Raw genomic sequence first — 12,949 nt, forward strand, 5'->3', positions numbered from 1 at the left:
GGCTGCCCGCATGCAGTCTAAATATTTACAAGTGCACCACATCAGCCTGGCTCAATATCCAGCAAAACAAGAAACCACATAAACTAGATGAGGAGCAGGAGGAAAAAAAATGGCTCTTGTTTTGTGCAACAGAATCTGCTTTATTCACAATATAAATGGATTCCATGCACATGCACTGAAAATGGCTGTACAGATGACCCAAAAACATAACGTGTGTGTCTGCAGAGGGAAATCTATGAAGGATTTAGTCACAAGGGTTAGCAAAAGTTCTTAAAATTTCCATAAAATCTAAAACCTGGGTGCAAAAATGCTAATGGCTACTGCTAAAGGACAAACTTTAATATTTTATTTCACCACCTTTAGCTTTGATTAAGGCATGCATTCACTGTGGCATCACTTTGATAAGCTTCTTCAAGTCTTCTCTCGAGCATCCCAAAGATTCACAGTGTGGTTAAGGTGTGGGCTCCGTGGTGGCTGATCCATGTCTGAAAACAGCTCATTCAGAGGCCGTCATGCAACTAACACTGAGAAAACGTTCCTGTTGAATCACATAAGTGCAATAAAATGTCAGGGACTGTCCTCCATCCTACACTACACCAACCCACATGGGACTGTTGGACTAAAGTTATTTATATTAAGAACCAACGTCCTTATGTTTACTCATTGCATTTCGGTGACTGATATTATACTTGCTGAAAAATCTTGCCTGAGAAGTTCCACACTATATCTGAAAACAACATGAGAGACGAGCATCAAGCATGCTTCACCTCAGCTCACCAAATACTGAGAGTGAGTCAGCTATGTGATCCTGAATCTGAGTCTATTTTCAGCTGCTACATAACCTGCATTCATCCCTTGACTGGCTTCGACACACACGTACAGTATGAGTGTGTGTTCATCTAGCTGTGTCTCTGTCTGTCTTTGTCTCTGTTTCTGCCAGACACGGTTCTGCTCCCTCGCATGGCCCTCAGTCTGTTTGTTCTGTAGATCCAGACGTCAGTGTGTGTGCTTGAACGTCTGTCTGTCTGTCTTCATTCGAGTATCCCACAGGGTAGCCCTACATCTCATGCCAGGAGGAGTAGCTGCACACATATAACAAAAAAAAAAAAAAAAAAAAGAAACACCATCAGGTTTCTGACATGTGTGTCTTTTAATTTTCTGGCAGCTGCGTTTGCTGGTTGATGACAGCAGAGTCCAAACCTCAGGCTCGGATAAACACCTAATAACAGTGCAAATAACACCCTTTAAGTGTTTTTCTGACCCTGTGCATTGCACCCGTGGGGCGATATTATTTGGTGTTAGCACTGTGGGGCATAAAATAACAGCTCTGTATCCATTAAAGACTTTTCTTTAACATATGTAATGGATCAAATTTAAAAACAGCTGACTGTGAAACCTGTAGCATGTGTCTTGCCTCTGAAAAGCTCTAGCTGCCCACTGCATCAGCTGCCATGAAAACTATGAGCATTATGAGTTCCAGGCTGCATAGTTTTTTTCTTTATTTTGGTTTCCAATTTAAAAAAAAAAAAAAAAAAAAAAAGCTCAATAACCATCCACCTGTCTGCCTGGTCCCAAACCCTGCGGCAGCAGAAAGAAGGTCCCAGAGGACAAAGGAAGCCACTGACACCGTGGGGAGTTGACAGTCTGTGTGGCAGTTCCACCACGGACACTCCTGTTAGATTAACCCCCTGTCACTTCAACAAACTCCATTTGTGTGCATGTCTTGCCTCGCTTCGGGACAAACAGGTGGCATGCTGTAATGAGCTGCAGACGGGGGTCACATCAGCAGCAGAAGCAGCAACTGATGACAAACAAGCCCACCAAGAGTGAGATCTGACTGAGGGAACGGCAGCTTAGCCTGTTTGTGTGTGTGGGAGTCCCAAAGCGTCTGAATTTTTAACCCCCCAAAAAAAAGAATTTCACATCCTCCTCCAGCATGTGTGAAACTTTATAGTATAACTTCCACAGAGGCCCAGAGCCATGAAAGGGTTACAGTGTGGAGACAGCTGTCAGAGAGTGGTGGGCGGAGGTGGGGGGGCAGTGAGCCGTCTGGGTGTCCCTTATGGAGTAGTGTCTAAAGACAGGCAGACACAGAGCAGCGTCAGCTGATACAGTAGAGGCTGAACACACACACACACACATATACACACACAAGAATAGGGTAAGGGATGAAAGTGTGTATATGGTTGCTGTATAAATTGTGTGACTGGGAGTATATTGATGTTTAGACCAGCATGGGTCAGTAGTGGAGATGGAAAGGGGGGGGGGGGATCACAGCAGCTGTTGCCCAGCACACGCTACAGTCACTCAACACAGCAGGGCTGCACAATGAAGCCCCTTCTCCCACTGTGTGTGCGTGTGTTTGAGTGCACACATGCCCAGCGCCTTAACCGATGTGCAGATTGTTGCTCCTGTGTTTTTCAAGGAAGGCAAAGAAGCCTTGCATGTGATCCAAGAGGGCCTCTAACTTTCTCTGCTTTCTAAGAGCAGCATTTGCACTCGCAGCTGACTTGTCAGGAAGAAGCACTGCACTCTACGTAAATGAATGCTAATAAAATTCCAACTTAAGATGACCTTAGCAGGGGGTTATTCAACCAGAGAGACTGCGGTGGAGTCGCACACTGAAGCGACCTGAGTGGCAGCCGACGGTTAAAACAGCTTCCTCTCTATTTCACAGCTTTGTGCTGAATAGGCTTCAGATTTCATTAACACAGTCAAACCTTTACTAATGAAGAGGTATTCAATTTTCCTTTTTACTGAAATGAATAAGCAGGGATTTAGGGAGAGGGATGAATGTCCAGCTGTTGAACACTGACATTAGTAAAAAAAAAGTTCTTTACAATTTATTTTCATCAAGCTTTAAAATCGTTGTTACTAGCAGCTTCTTGCATCTTTGCAAGAGCCTGTAAACAACAATTCTAGTTTTCTTGCATCTGCAAAAACAGCAAAGATAACACAATTTAACAGAAATAATATAAAGTTTTTTTAAGATCAGCTGCTTCCTAATGAGTTTTTAGTTGAAAACCTGGCAAATTTCAGCATGGTGTGTTTGAGTGTCCTTTAAAAAATTCATGACTAGGACTGAGAAACGGATCTGGACCTTCAGTTGGACCATACTATTGGCTTGAGCCTCATCAGAAATGGTTTTCATGGAAGGGCGGCTGTCTAAAAGACACTCTTAATGAAGGGAAACGGGGGGGAAAAAGGCAAATTACAAGGACTGGACTGTAAATCTGTGCAAACAGGTCTGATGGAGTGATGAATCCTTCCCAGACCTTAATTAATAAAATAGATCAAAAGGAAGCAGGCAACATCCAAAGATGAACTTTCAGATATTCTTGAAAACTAGTTAAATTATTTAAAAAGATTGTTTGAGGCGGATCTGGTTTGTATTGAAGAGTGAAATACTGGGTTTCAAGCTCATAAGAATTGTACTTTGGCATTATATAATCCATTTTAATTTCTGCTCATATATCAGTATATCACTGCATTTCTTTGTTGATAATGTGTAAAATAAACGGGTTGGCTCAAGAGCTTTGCAAAATACTGCACCTCACTAATCAAACTACAGAAGTGGTGTGAAAGGAGCATTTTGTTCTTTATTTTTAAATGATTTTTGGTGTAGGATATGCAGGGAAGGGCCCCAGGCCAGGATTCAGACCTGGGTCGGTTGTGGTGAAGATATCTGTACATCTGTCGAGTTACTCAACATATTTTCTAACCTAGTACTCTTACCTAAATGTGTTCTTGCAGTTATTTGTGGGCAACATCCATGTGACCTGTTGTTGTGAAGTGTTATAAATAATAAACCTAACTTGTTTTTCTTGCCACTGTACTGCGAATCAAAAGCTGTAAGGTGACAAAACTGCAGCAGAGCGATTCCTTTCTAACATTTAAGGGGGAAAAAATGCCAGAAGATAAAAACCTAACTGCACACATGCACCTGAAAAACACTGTCTGCGGCACCAAACAGAGTCTGTCAATGTATGTGCATTACAGAGCAGCAGGAACACTTTCATCTATTCCAATGTCTCTGTGCCTAAGAATGAATCAGAGCTCCATTTCAGCTCTACAGCCCTGCTGCCCTGAGACCCAGCCATGCTCACTGCACCTCTGTGATGGATGGGGGGGGGGGGCACAGGGGCTAAGCTGGAGGAGACGATGGAAAAGGTCAGTCAGGGGAAAAAAAAAAGTTATAAAGAAAGACAGAGCAGAGTGGAAACAGCCCACTGCTCTGAGATCTGATGGGACCCACTCTATGTGTTGCCAGATGTGGCTGAGTGAAAGAGAAAGCGACAGAAAAGAGAAAAATCCCAGCGTCACTGGTAATGGAGAGGAAGCTACTTTGCACGTTGTTGTCAAGGCAACAGCCTGGGCTCTGACCTCAGGAACACCCCCACATCTCCCACCACCATCACATATCCCTCCAGCCTTCAAAACCTTGAGCAGTGCTTGGTAAACAGCTGGCACCTCTGGGACTTCCTGCCATCTACACCTCCTTTTAAACACGTAAAAACACACACACACACACACACACTGGTGGCTCCCATAGACCCTATCTATTTTTAATGAGAATAAGCCAGGCTACCACGTCACTGGAATGAGAGACATCGATCATGAACACAATACCCATTCCAGCAGAGAGGAAGAGGGAAAGCATGGGAGGGATGAATGTGAATGAGTGTTTGTGTGTGTTTTAATGTGTGTATGTGTGTTTCAGCAGGACTAATGACAAAGGCACAAAAGCAGAGCAAATACTTGCTGCTGAATGAATGAAAACCAATGAAATGTACAGGCCCTGAATCTCCCATTACCATAGTGACCCTGCAGCCACTGTTTCCTGCATTAAGACTACAGACACAAGGACGTCTGAATCTTTTCCCCCAGCATGCCGCCCTTTAATCTGCTCTAGTAATCCAAATGAGGCTGCTCCTTAGAACAACAGCCACATCTCCCTCGTTTCTATCTCACTCTCTCCTCCGCCTCCTCTTTCTCTTCTTTGCCTCAACTCGAAATCCATCCGCTGTTCTCACCAAGACCCAAACAAATCCGCTCTGTAGGGTTGAGGCAGAGCTATCTCCTTCATGGCATTCTCTAACTGTGAAAAAAAACACAATGGCAAATACTTACCCTCTGACTTTGGTGCACTTAGTTTATGGGAGGTTTTTCTTTGGACCGAAAATTCAGATAAATTAATTTTTGAGGTGTTTTCTGCAGTCTGAGACTGAGTTCAGTCAGTTGTTCAGCACTATCATCAATATCCATCCTAATTCTGACTATCCCTGAGAGGAGAGGTGAGAGGTTCTGCTGAAGTGTTGTGGCTAGCTTAAGGATAATCATGCCTCAAAACTCACACCAATTACTCCCATTTTGATTAAGGGGAGAACTGGGGCATGGTTGTGATTGCTAGGGGGGAGCATGGGCGCTGATCTTTTGGATGTCTTGGGTTGATTGTGGAAAGACAACGCAGCAGCTGACAGCTTTCAGAGCTCAACAGGAAAACACATTCCAGGAGCAAATGTGCTAAAGTAATTATTATAGCATGCAATTTGTGCATGTGATGGCAGCACACAATCCTTCTCATCTTGTTTTGTTTCTCTGTGTTCTGCTAAAACGAGCTACTCTTCAAGCGCTTGTTTTTGTTGTTTCTCTTGTTATAGATGTCAGAGGGCTCCTTGACAAGTCATTTAAGAGAGACAAGTTTTGAGTAGGAATGCAGGATATGGATTTTTTTCCTGCTGCATAACATTTATTACAGGACTGTCTAATGCAGACTACATTCAGGATACATGGAAGTAAGCAGAATTCAATAAGAGATACACACCTCTTTGTGTATTGGACACTTTTCTGAAGGTCAGGTCCTTTTATACAGGGTGGCTTTTAGAATAACTGCCTTTGAAGTAAAGGAAATAGCATTTAAAGTAGATATTACTTGCTGGTTTCATGAGGTCAAACATGGGAGAGGAAAAAAAATTGAAAAAAACTGATGCAAAATGAAATGATGCAGCATCCCTCACACAAACAGTCATCTTCCAGAGTGCAGAAATGATGAGGTGTGAAAACATGAGCCTTTAACTGTTGCTGTCACAGTCAGGTCTCTCACTGCATCAATCCCATTATTTCTCTTTGTCTATTAACCCACTCAAAAGACAAAACAGTTGTACGCACACACAGTCATGCGCACATTTCCTTTTGTTTAATGGATTTAGCCCGAGCGCCTAGATTTGGGTCAATTGAAAACATCAAGGCACTGTAGCACCATAAGACTGGATTTAAAGACAGAATAAAGACATTTTAAAAAAGCAGGAGGGATTGCAAACACAGCAACTACACACAAAAGCTACGCTAACTCCCTCTGAATTGATACAAGATTAATGTGGATATTAAGCTAAAATTGATTAATATCCATCTCCATATCATCCCGCTTTGATTGCTGAAAAACATCCTCACATTGAAGGTTTAACTTTCCCACAAAGCCTTCAGTCCCCGCCAGGACTGGTCCCTGGCAGCTCATCAGAAGTAACAGACTGGTAAGAGACAAACTGCCAGGCAGGAAAAAAGGGCAGGAACAGGTCAAGCGTGCGCCATCTGACCGAAGTTTGAACTCTAAGGCTCGGTGGCAGTTAAGTGTTAAAGCTTAACCTGGAACAATAACTACTAATTTAAAGTGAATAATAATACAGTCTAGTAAGTCTAGTGTTTTCTCCCTAGCAGCTTTTACAATGAACTGTACTGGTGTGACATTTGTGGAAGGCTTTTAGCCAAGACAAGAACACTTTTTCCAAGGACTTTTCTGTACAGTCAAGTTTCTGCTGGCAAATGAAGTCATATAAAGTGGACAAAAAAGAAGGCTACAATTATTAATGCAATGAAGTTCATTGCCCTTGTGTAGGCTGTATTAATACTTTGACAAAAAAGTTTGGTCAGCCCCTCAGTTTGCTTCCAAGGAGCTAGATTTTCTTGCAATCTTTTCAAATGGTCTTCCGCAATAGTTCTCCAGGATTTCTGTAGCGGTTTATGAAGCTGTTAGCTTGAAATTGCACAGTTTAAATGGATGAAAGTGGAACACAAAAGAAAAAGAGGCGTAAGGCCTAAAGAAACACATATCTAATACAGACAAGCAGTATTTGAAAATGATGTCCTTAAAGTTGCTCTATGTAGCTTTCTGACCTTAAAAAAAAGTGTTTCGGACTGATATTGATGCCCCTATGACTTTTATTATGCACATTCCTGGAGCTGTAGTTGCCCGGCAGTGTCCTGAGGCTGAGAAATCACACTTCACAACTTTATCGTCTGGGACGCTGAGTCACTTTACAGCACCATGTCACACATCAGCAACTGTAAATCAACATTCTGGCTGTTTGGAATGTGCACCATGGCTGATTTATCAAAGAAAATGCTAGTACTATCGAAGGAAGTGAGGAAACTAAACGGAGAAGGAATGGAGCAAGATATAAGACACGAGTCAAAATTGGAGCAGGGCTACTCAATTTGGTCCTATGAGGGTCACAATCTAGCAGGTTTTCCATGTATACAGCAAAGAAACGGGAACCGCATCTGGACCTTCAGTTGATCCATCTACAGTTCACTGAAGCCCCATCAGAAATGAGCACCATGGAAGAACAGCTGTCAAGAAGCAGTTCTTAAGGAGGGGAGAAAAGGCTGAGGTATGCCAAATGACACAAGAACTGCAAGAACTGGACTGAAAATCAGTAGCAACAAATTTGATGGAGGGATGAATCCTCCCCAGAGCCTGGCTCTCAACATTACTAGTGTGGGTGTGGGATCATCTGGACAGAAAATGAACCATAATGCAGACAATATCTAAAGAACTGGACAACTATTCCTGATAACTTCTTAAGGCATAAAAAAGCTTGATTATTGGGTTTCAGACTGTGTTAAAGAATAAAGCTGCTCTGACTAAATACTGACTTTCAAGCTCATTAGATTTGTGCAAACTCTGTTTTGGCTTTATATACCGTATTTCCATATACGGTTGTACATTTTCTGTAAATAATCTCCATTTTTTGTTTTCTTGGCAATACATAAATAAATGAGGGTCGGCACGAGACTTTTGTACAATTCTGTGCAATTTGGGACCTCCAAAGCACTAAGTCCCGTCTCTCATGGACATGCATGCTAACAAACAACATACAGAACAAACACAAAACACACTAGTGCAAACACGGCATTGAATTTCAGCGTGTGTCCCCAGGACTGACGGCCAGCTGCAGGGATTAAAGACAAATTGGGGCAGCTAGCAATAAGGAGAAGATGGAACTGTCTCCTAATCTCTGTTTATGTGTGTTTGCAAGAGCATGTTTAGACATTGCAGGCTTAAGGACTAGAGGGAGGAGTTTACAGGGGGGGTTTTAGGGAGCGTAGGGAATGTGAGTGTAGAGGTAATGGAGTGAGGGAATCGACCAGTGAGGAGGATGAAAATTCCAAGCAGTCAATACAGCGAGGAGTGTATCAATTATGTATAGCTTCAGTCGCCTTTTTGGTCAAGGAGAGGAGGGGAATAGGTTAAAACCGAATAAGTGTTTGTGTGTGTTTTGTTTTTATTACACTCCAAATGTGCTTTTGTATATAACGCAGATCACTGAGGTCCTCCGTCCTTTAAAATTCCAACAATGCTGTTCAATAACTTACATGAAAAACAAGCATTAGGAAGAAATTTAATTTTAGCCACTCCTCACTATTTATTTATTTTTGTCTCCCTGCATTTGTCACTGTGAATAAGCCAAATTCAAGACTTGCAAAGAAGGAAGAACATGTTCATTTATTTATGTCTGACTTAAAAGCCTTCACTTATACTAAAAACACAATGTCAAGTACTGCTAATTATACCTGTGCTGCCTTTACTCCCTTCCAAATACCATGTGCCCCTTTATATACAAGCTAAAAGATGTTGAGATGGATACCGACAATAAGATCTGAAAGTCCCTGGCTCTTTTTCCGACCCTTTTCTCTTTTCCACTTATCTCCCCATCTCTGCCCCCCCTCCCACACACACACATACACACCTCCTGAGCTTACTCCTCCATGCTGCTGTGTTCGCTCTCCTTTGAGGCTGCCGGTCGAGGTGGCCTCTTTGCTCTGTAATTCAGTCAGGAGGCTAAAAGGAGGAAATTACATCCAAGCTGCCTGACCACTTTGAACTCTCAGCCAATGCTTGCTCACTTGCAACTGGTTTAAAGGCCCACACTGACATTTAAGAGATGGACATGGGGAGCTGTAAAAGTGCCTGAGAGAGCTTGTGAATGCACTCTGGCAAAAAACAATAACAGAGAATGTCACAATGATATACAATACCATGGTTACACATCCTGATTTAGCATTCTTTACCTGGATTTTTGCAGCCTCGGCTTATAATTCGCTTTTTATTTTTAATCCAATGCAAGCTAAAACAATGTACACCTGTGTATCCTTTGCATATGTATGTCACTTTACCACCAAAATTCAGCCAATGCTGAATGGAGTGTTTGAATTAGAGGTGTGTTTAATAGAAGTCTAGTTTTTCTGCAATGCTGATGTAAAAAAAAAGGTATGGTTGTTCCACTTATCAGACATCATGACAAACTAGACAGTAATGCTAAAAAAGGAGAAGCTTAATTTCCAGTTATGGTACAAAAAAGAGCAGCAGATTTCAAAACTCTTTGGTCAATTCTAGTAAAACAGTTGTGTAAAAAAATGGAGGTCGAGTGTGTTCAGCCTGCAGCAGAACAGATTCAATGTACTCTATATGCTGGAAGTGAGCTTACAACCTGTTACTGTTAATGAACTTCCTTCTATTGCAACCCAGTAAACATCCCTGCCCGTATTGATGACGGAGGTTAGTTCTTGTTCATATCTGCTTGTGTGTAATTCTACTCTTTTGACTGAGCTTTCTGTCTGTCGGTCCAATGGTTCCAACCTAATTTTCACCCACCTGTCTGGACCGCCCATCTCTGTGACGTTTGTCGCTTCGCTGTACCTCTTTGTCTTTCCATCTCTGCTCTGTCTTTGTCCAACTTGTCTGAGTGTCTCTCAGCGGGATCCTAGACTGTCAATGCAGTCAGTAATGAGGTGTATGCCTCAGTCAGCATGTGAGGAGTTAATAAGGAAGCAGCAGAGGCCATCACACATCAACAGGCATGAGCATGTGTGTGTGTGGAGGGTGTGAAGGCTAGGGAGCCTCCCTGGCACACTTACGGCTGTCTGTCGACCAACAGGGGTATTGATTTGCAGGGGAAAAGCAGACAGAAATGAATTCTGATCCACAGAGGGACTCTGCAGTGCACGTATGAATGTGTTAGTTTTCTTTTTAGGAACGTGTACGTAGCATGTGTGTGTGCGTGTGAGCATGTTTGTGCTCTTTGTTTCTGCATCTCTCTCTGTGTACATGATGTACATACAAATGAAGGGTTTGGATACACCCCACTGCTCTCAGGGCTGTTGCTTGTGGGTGCACATGTGTGTTTGAGTGATGAATGTTAGCCTGTGAAGAATGAGATGAAGAGACACATAAGGATGGAGGTATTGATAACTAGGCTCAGGTGGTGAGGAATACTTTATGTGATTTAAACCTATGTGTGTGTGTGTGGGGGTGGGGGGGGGGGGGGGGGGGGGGGGGGGTTATCTGCAAAGATGCATGCATGCATTCTGCACATGTTACATGTGAAACATGCACAAATTGCTGCTCAGCTGGGCTTCAGCACTGCTAAATTAATGAGAATCTCAGGAACTGTTGGAGCTGAAAGACCTCATCAGGCCTTATAATAACGCCTATGATTGATTCTAGTTTGACTCCATAAGAAAAATGTGGAAATAGGAAAAGAAATGCAGGGAAAACTTTTGCATTGAAGAAGAAATTATTAGATTTTTGCCTGTGAGGAAATTCAGAGGGGTGACGGGAAAGAAAGGAAGCAGTTAGAGATCTTTGCTGGTTTGTCTGAAAGTGCCTGGGTGTCTTTGTTTGGCAGAAGAGGAAAAAAATCAACATAATGAGCCCAAACTGCCTTTGTGTCTCACTCTCTTCCACTCTCTCTCTCCTCTCTCCACCCTCCGTCTCTTTCTCCCTCTCGTCGCAGGATTCTCAGACAGCTGCCTCCATGCAGTCAAATTAACTGCTCCTCAGTTGCTTTGGGAAATTGTGAATTAAATAAACATTTTATCTCTGAGGTCCTTTTTGGGGGGGTGGGAGGGTTACAGTATGAACTTTTAAACAGCCCTGAGAGTGAGGTAGCAGTAGCGTTTTTTCCCGGTCCAAATCCACCACAATCCCCTTCCATCACTCTGTGGCCATATCTGTTCCCCTCTTATGATCCTTCTGACTCCAAATATCCGATTTAAAAGCTGGCATGGAGGGTAATATTTCAGCAGGCAGCCAGCAGACACACTTTTGAAATCACTGGTCTTATCTAGCCTTGGCTCTCTATTATTTTATTCTCAAATATTGTACTACAGATATTATATTGTCTGCATATGTACAAGCAAACATAGACAGAAATCTGTGTGTTCTTACATCTCTTAGGAAATCAATGACAGTGAATGTGTGGCCATGAAGTACTTACATGTTTTTTATGTTTAAATATAAAACATTTACAAGGCAGGCAGATTTCATTATTTCTTTTCTTACTTGACAGTCACTTCAGTTTGTAGTTGAGTCACTTCAGGTGATCAGGACTATGCAGAATTGAAAATGTGAGGAAATTTATAATAAAAATAACTTGAAAAGTTAATGAACAGTACACATTTTTTAGTTCCACATACCTGTGATTAAATTTTGGATCCACTGTAAATTGCAAATTGTAATGCGCATGTAAATGAGTAAGTATGTAAATGTGAAATATGTATATTAAATAAAAATTATTTATCTACATATATAAAACCAACAAAAATGAAGAAAGAAATAAAAAAGAAATAGAATATAAAATATATAATATAATTTATTATTAAAAACAAGAAATAATAATAATAATATAAATAAATATATAGTACAATTTATTATTAAAAATAATAATAAAATTATATATAAATATAAATATATTTTGAAAAAAACATAAAAAAATATTAAATGAACAAAAATGAATAAGATAAAATATGTAAATAAATTAACAACAAAATATTGCTGACACTGTACTTTTTTTCCTCAAGAAATTCCAGGTTGTTTATAATATGTTGTGTAAAAGTTTACGTCATTAAATGTAAACATTTTCAAATGTAAACACTAAAAATGGGAAAATTAGGAGTTTTTGTTACTTATAGGTGTTTTTGCTGCTATTTTACTGGTTCGGCCCATTGAGAGCAAATTGTGCTGTATGAGCTTGACATCCCGGAATATGCACAAAGGTAACCGCGGCTCAGAATCTAAGGCAAACACATCTGTAATTGGCATCTGCCGTATGATTTATGATGCATGTAGAGGTAAGTCCTCCACCCAGAAAGTCTAAAAGAGAGTTCTGGATATATATAAACATGATCAAACACACATACACTGATGTAAATTCACACTCACACATACTGTACAATACTAAATCCATCACCGGGGTTCAGGCTGACAGTTTTGTCAAAGTGAGCCACAGGAGAGGAGAACGGCATTGTGGAATTGAGTCCTCCCATCGGACGCTTCTCTGACAGCGGAGAAGAAAGGGGAAGAAGAGAAGAGAGAGGTGGGGAGGGGTGGAGAACGCTGGGGAAAGTGTTGCACAACCCCAGCAAATGGGAAGAAGAAAGGGTTGAGCTGCCATGGGTAGCCCATCAAAAACCAGACGCTTTCCTGCTGTAGCCTGTTTACTAAGACTGGCCTTGTGAAGGACAGACAAAGAGCATATTGCAGCCCTGGCAGCAAGGCCACATCACTCACTAAAACACACTCACACACACACAGACAAGCACAAAAGACCACCTGAGTTTCTGCCAAATGCAGCTCATGAACCTATGCCTTGGTTAAAAGGCACACAGCAAA

General features: G+C 41.6%; 1 protein-coding gene across 3 annotated transcripts in view; it reads right to left on the reverse strand.

The window, feature by feature from the left end:
* plxna2 (plexin A2) overlaps positions 1 to 12,949 on the reverse strand; it is a 200,374-nt gene that overhangs the window by 95,642 nt on the left and 91,783 nt on the right. The gene's annotated exons all lie outside the window — the stretch shown is intronic.

Source organism: Melanotaenia boesemani, chromosome 13 (genome assembly GCF_017639745.1).
Source record: "Melanotaenia boesemani isolate fMelBoe1 chromosome 13, fMelBoe1.pri, whole genome shotgun sequence".
Taxonomy (NCBI): domain Eukaryota; kingdom Metazoa; phylum Chordata; class Actinopteri; order Atheriniformes; family Melanotaeniidae; genus Melanotaenia; species Melanotaenia boesemani.